Consider the following 6,696-nt stretch of genomic DNA (forward strand, 5'->3'; position numbering starts at 1 on the left):
CACGTGTGAATACATAGACCACAATATGTCCCTAGCGAGCCTCTAGTTGACTAGCTCGTTGTGATCAACAGATAGTCATGGTTTCCTGGCTATGGACATTAGATGTCGTTGATAACGGGATCACATCATTAGGAGAATGATGTGATGGACAAGACCCAATCCTAAGCCTAGCACAAAGATCGTGTAGTTCATATGCTAAAGCTTTTCTAATGTCAAGTATCTTTTCCTTAGACCATGAGATTGTGCAACTCCCGGATACCGTAGGAATGCTTTGGGTGTACCAAACGTCACAACGTAACTGGGTGGCTATAAAGGTGCACTACAGGTATCTCCGAAAGTGTCTGTTGGGTTGGCACGAATCGAGACTGGGATTTGTCACTCCGTGTAAGCGGAGAGGTATCTCTGGGCCCACTCGGTAGGACATCATCATAATGTGCACAATGTGACCAAGGGGTTGATCATGGGATGATGTGTTATGGAACGTGTAAAGATACTTGCCGGTAACGAGATTGAACAAGGTATCGGTATACCGACGATCGAATCTCGGGCAAGTATAATACCGCTGGACAAAGGGAATTGAATACGGGATCGATTGAGTCATTGACATCGTGGTTCATCCGATGAGACCATCGTGGAACATGTGGGAGCCAACATGGGTATCCAGATCCTGCTGTTGGTTATTGACCGGAGAACGTCTCGGTCATGTCTACATGTCTCCCGAACCCGTAGGGTCTACACACTTAAGGTTCGATGACGCTAGGGTTATAAAGGAAGTTTGTATGTGGTTACTGAATGTTGTTCGGAGTCCCGGATGAGATCACGGACGTCACGAGTAGTTCCGGAATGGTCCGGAGGTAAAGATTTATATATGGAAAGTTGTTGTTCGGGTTCCGGAGAAAGTTCGGGTTTTTTCGGTATTGTACCGGGAAGCTTCCAGAAGGTTCCGGAGGATTCCGGAGGGGTCCGGAGGTCCGGAAATTGTTCCACCACGTCCAATACAGTAGCATGGGCTGTAAGGGGGCTCCCTAGCCTTAATGGGCCAGGGGAACCAGCCCCCCAAGGCCCATGCGCATGGGAGGGGGGAAACCCTAAGGGGGAGGGCCTCCACTTGACTTGGGAGGCACTCCTCCCCCCCTTGGCCGCACCCCTTCCTTGGAGGAAGGGGCAAGGCTGCGCCTCCCCCCTCTCCCTTGCCCCTATATATAGTGGAGGGGAGGGAGGGCAGCCGCACCTGAAGCCCTGGCGCCTCCCTCCCTCCCGTGACACCTCCTCCTCTCCCGCAGGTGCTTGGCGAAGCCCTGCAGGATTGCCACGCTCCTCCACCACCACCACGCCGTCCTGCTGCTGTTGGATGTTGTCTTCCTCAACCTCTCCCTCTCTCCTTGCTGGATCAAGGCATGGGAGACGTCACCGGGCTGTACGTGTGTTGAACGCGGAGGTGCCGTCCGTTCGGCACTAGGATCTCCGGTGATTTGGATCACGACGAGTACGACTCCTTCAACCCCGTTCTCTTGAACGCTTCCGCTTAGCGATCTACAAGGGTATGTAGATGCACTCTCCTTCCCCTCGTTGCTGGTTTATCCATAGATAGATCTTGGTGACACGTAGGAAAATTCTGAATTTCTGCTACGTTCCCCAACAGCTTGCCGAGTATGGTGCGATGGATGCCATGGAGCCCCTTCCCCAGTCGACCGTCGGGCGCGAGCTGGACATGGAGGAGGCGGCAGAGATCAACGAGCACCATCCATAGTAGTACTCTTTGTTTTATTTAATTAAGAGCGCCGGTCTTTAATTTGTTAGAGTAATGTTTAGGCCAGCTAGCTCTGTTTAATTGCTGAACTTGCTCGATTAAGAAGTGTGGGTGTGGTGTAGTCTCCTTTCTGTACCCACATCATGCGATGACGTGGATGAGCACTGTAACCAGGGAAATTGGAACCAAAATTTTTGACGTTCAAACTCATCGCACACGGGTTAAGATATCTGAATCGTTTGTGATGTTCACATATCGTACACAGTTCTGTATAAGGGACCGTGTCTGATGACACTTTGCCGCCAGTTTTTTCACTGAAGCGATTCCAAATTTTTGGCTTCCGCGGAAATATCTACCCCCCCCCGCCCCCTTACCAAAAGCCACATTTCCCCTGTTTTTGCCTTCCTTTCGTGCCAACCCCCAGATCTTGGAGGAGCACCTTGCCATTTGCTAGATACGCCGGTAAAGCAGGCTCAGTTTACCCGTTGCATGTGCCGTTCCTGCCTTTCCTTAACAAATTCTAGTGAATTGTGCTATCTACTTTTACCATGCAATTTGTTTCTCTAGTGTATATGTTCCATATGTCGTGCAATGTGGTTCTCACTCATTAACTGTTTGGTTAATTAGTTTTCCTGTTCAATTAACTGTTTGGTTCAATTCTGCAAATGTGATGTTCAATTCTTCAGGGTGCAATTTTGTATTGTCTTCCATGTGAGAAATAAATCGATTTTTCTTTACAAAATACATGAGAAAAAAATCCAATTGCTATATTTCCAAGTTGTCAAGCATGCTTGGTTTGGTTAACTGTTTAATCTTCTAGTATGTTATACATTGTGCAATGTGGTGCTCAGTTAACATTTGGTTCATTTGTTGTGGTGTTTAGTTAACTGTTTGGTTCCATTCTGCAATGCGATGTTCAATTGTTGTGGGTGCATTCTGTTATTTTATACCATGTGAGAAATAAATTGAATTTGGCTATACTAAATACATGAGAAACAAATACTATTGCTATATTTCCAAGTTGATAAGCATGCTTGGTTTGGTTAACTGTCTGATCTTCTGTTAGAAGTATGTTATATTGTGTAATGTGGTGCTCAGTTAATGTTTGGCTCATTTGTTGTGGTGTTTAGTTAACTGCTTGGTTCAATTCTACAATGCAATGTCCAATTATCATGGGTATAATTTTGTATTGTTGTGCCTGTGAGGAATAATAGATTTTGGCTGCACTTAATACATGGGAAACATATACAATTGCTATATTTCCTAGTTCTTAATGATGCTTGGTTTGGATAAATGGGTTTTCCATGTGGCTTGAATTAATGTGATGAATCTGCAATGTGCTTATTTTTCATCAACATATTTTACAGATAGCATGCGAACCCTTACTTAACCTGATGACTAACTACCTTATATGTGTTGCAGGGAAACAATATAATGGGAAGAGATGAGGTTTACAATCGAGGTTAGCACGTGCATGGTCCTTTGTCTAATAGCACATCACTGTGCAATTGAAGGAACCATTCTAATACTTAGGTTTTTAACAATTTGGCCTTGCACATGTAGGTCCCGCTGTCAGAGGTTTTGACCTACTGTTGACCCTTTTTGCATATGGGGAAATGAGTTGCCCATGAATATCAATCGGGTCAAGAAACTCAGAAAGATTGTTACGATAAAGAAATTGGTGACAAAAAACAACAAGATCTTTGTCTGCACAATGAAGAAGACATCAGTTCACTACAAGATGGTACTAACTATCATACCTTGTCTTTTTTATTCGTTTGCCCCATTTCCAGTATAGAGAAGATATTTATGCACATCCTTGTTTTTAGGCCTTTCCAAAACAGTTCACAGATGATTACCTCTCAAACCACATGTATGGACAGGAGGCGAGGAAGGTATTCACACAACACCCACGGTTCAATATTGAAGTGTTCCTGAAGAGGACGAAGGATGGATGGTCAATCATCCACATGCACTGGCCTAAAGTTCCAAAGACCTTCAACATCAATGAAGGCTCAATATCCGCCTTCTGCTTCAGCAGTTTTCCCGATGAGATGCATCTATCTATATACCGTCTATGATGCTAATTTCAAAAGGTTCTAGATGTTGCATGTGAAACTTGGTGCTGGTGCAGTTGTGTAATGGGGTAGCTGAGTGCTGAAGCTATATCATGTTGTACTCTGATGTATTTCAATTATGAAATCCTGCTTCCTTAATATGGGAATGAAATATATTATGTGTTTAATATGAATGTCAATTAGATTAATAAATGGATTATTAATAGTACGAAAATTAACCCGCTAATGGCAAATTAGCCTGCTAATTGGTTTTTGCTATTGCAAACGGTTATTGAGAAAATACCGTGGGCGATGACCTAAAGCAAAGCACGCAGTTTCTAGGAATAAACCGTGTTGGATGGATGAACAATCACACATGACATTCTCTTCAAAACTGTTTGCGTTAGACCACCTTGCGTAAAGGTTTACCGCATAAGAACTCTGTGTGATGGATAGCCTTTGCCACACAGTTTCTTCTACGCACTATGTGTGATGTATTCAAGAACGCAAATGATAAATTTTTTAATATTGTGTGCGATGGGAACGCCATCACAAACAATTTAACGGGGAAAATTGTGTGTGATGTACCTACGAACGGAAAAGTTTTCCTTGCAGCAACTGTGTGGGATGTATATACAAATGGAAACGTTTCACGGGGACTGATTGTGTGGGATGTAATTACGACCGGAAATAATTTCAACTGTATAATTGTATTTTTAGCACTATTGTACGTATAACCATATTTGGTCGCTCATCGGTCACACACGACCTCATTTTGCCGAGCGTGTGTGCCAGGAGGGCATATCCTCAACGGTTTCTGGGTCGTCTGGGAAGGACCCACTAATCGCCCACACTCACTAGGCGACGGTTCCAAATGCTGTCGTGGAAAGGGTTTTAAACCGTTTGTATAGCACCAAGGCGTACCAGTGTGGATGAATTTAGAAAGCACAACTTTATGTACCCACTATTTACTTTCTGTTATTTAGTTGAAATAAAGTAAAAAATACTATTATCCGTCTATTTTCTATTTATCCGTGCAATAAAAATGTCCCGAAAATATAAGTTCTCCAAATGCCCTGAAAATTTAATATGATTTTTTATAGAATATTTAAGGTTTTTTGGCACTGAGAACACACTAGGGGGCTGCACCAGTGGACCACAAGGGTGGAGGGCGGGCCCCCTGCCTTGTGGGTCCCACTTGGGTCCCCCTCACTTATTCCAGCACCCATCCATTTCGTCTTCCTCCAGAAAAATCATCCCGTTGCTCAAACCTGTGTTCTGGCTCATCTTGTTGCCTTCGATCTCCTCGTGCAAAGCTCCATTTGCAAAACCGTTTTGGGAATTGTTCTTCGGTATGTGACTCCTCCAATGGTCCAATTACTTTTTGTTCTATTGCTTTATATATTGCAAAATTTTGCTGCTGAGGTGAACCTGTTCTTGAGCTTGCATGTCAAATTTATATGGTCCAAAGTAGTTTTCATGCATGATATATCCTGTAGACACTTGTAGGAATAGTTGCTATCAATCTTGTTGAGTTTGGTTCACTTTTATTTTTAATCACTAAAAATTTCAGAAATTTTCAGAGAAAAGAAATGATGAAGATATGGTTGAGAGGCTCTTTGAGTCGGAGTTCAAAGGAAAATGAAAATGAATAGAACAAGAAGCCAAAGTACAACCTTCCTCCCACCGCGCAGGTTCGGCCGTGTGAATGGCCAAGTGATGCATTCTTGAAGGTCGACGTAATTTATGAGGATTTCTATCATTTGGCGGAGAATGCAGGCATCACCGACTTCCTCGACGATAAGTGTGACCAAGACCTTTTACTCACTAATACCTTTGTGCAAAATTTTCACTTTTGTTATAGGGAAAACCCTCCTATGGTAGAATTCCACTTATATGATGAACATAAGGAGATGACTCTTTATGATATTTGGAGGTTTGCAAATTGCCTTATGGGGGCAGCGTCAGTGAACCACGTCCTAGAGACGTGAAAGACTATATTGATAAAGTTATCATAGGGGAAGAGAGAGGGGTGTCGGAAGCGAGACTAGCTAGTTTGTATTTCCTGTTTTGCGCTATTACTCATATTTGCTGGGAGATGTTTAATTGGTCGAGGAGAGTGGAGGCCTCAGTGCCCCTGACCTCGCTATTTTGCACCATGCTTTACTTCGTGATAGAACTTTTAGTTTAGGCGCTATGTTTGCTCGACGGTTGAGTTTAAACCGTTCGAGGGTTCCTATTGGGGGTATCTATGCTTCACGCCTTGCTAAACGATTTGATATACCTATTAGGCACGATGAGGAAGAGGAGATGTTGCTACCCACTAGATACTTAGACTATAACAGTATGGTAGCACATGATTTTATTAGTGATGATAAGGATAAGAGACTCATCTATAACCTAGTATTCAACTAGGAGACTTGTTAGATTATTACTTTGCCTGCACCTTCTTTGTTCGATATTCATTCAGGCAGGTACATCATTTTGCCAGAGGACATTGATGCATACTAGGAGCAGACGCGATCCCCAGTTCCTGAGTCAGAACCATCACCTGATCTGTATGAGGCGTCTATTTATCAATGGGAGCCACAGGAGCTCACTAACCAGTGGAACCCTCAGGATCCTCCACAGTACCCAGGAGAGGGATACTTTGATCCATGGGTATAGACCAACTTAGGCCAAAAGCCTAAGCTTGGGGGAGTACGTATTTCTCACCAACATTACATTCATGTTCACACACTCATTCTAGTTCTTGGTGTTCATACTTTTTCCTTGTATTATCCATGTTAGTTTATTTCCTCCCGCTTGCTTCTTGAGTGTTCGAAAAACTTTGAGAAAATCCAAAAAATTAGTTGTAGTTTCTTTTTATTTTTCCTTCCTTGTTTAGTA

The sequence above is a fragment of the Triticum dicoccoides genome, chromosome 5B (genome assembly GCF_002162155.2).
Source record: "Triticum dicoccoides isolate Atlit2015 ecotype Zavitan chromosome 5B, WEW_v2.0, whole genome shotgun sequence".
Lineage (NCBI taxonomy): Eukaryota > Viridiplantae > Streptophyta > Magnoliopsida > Poales > Poaceae > Triticum > Triticum dicoccoides.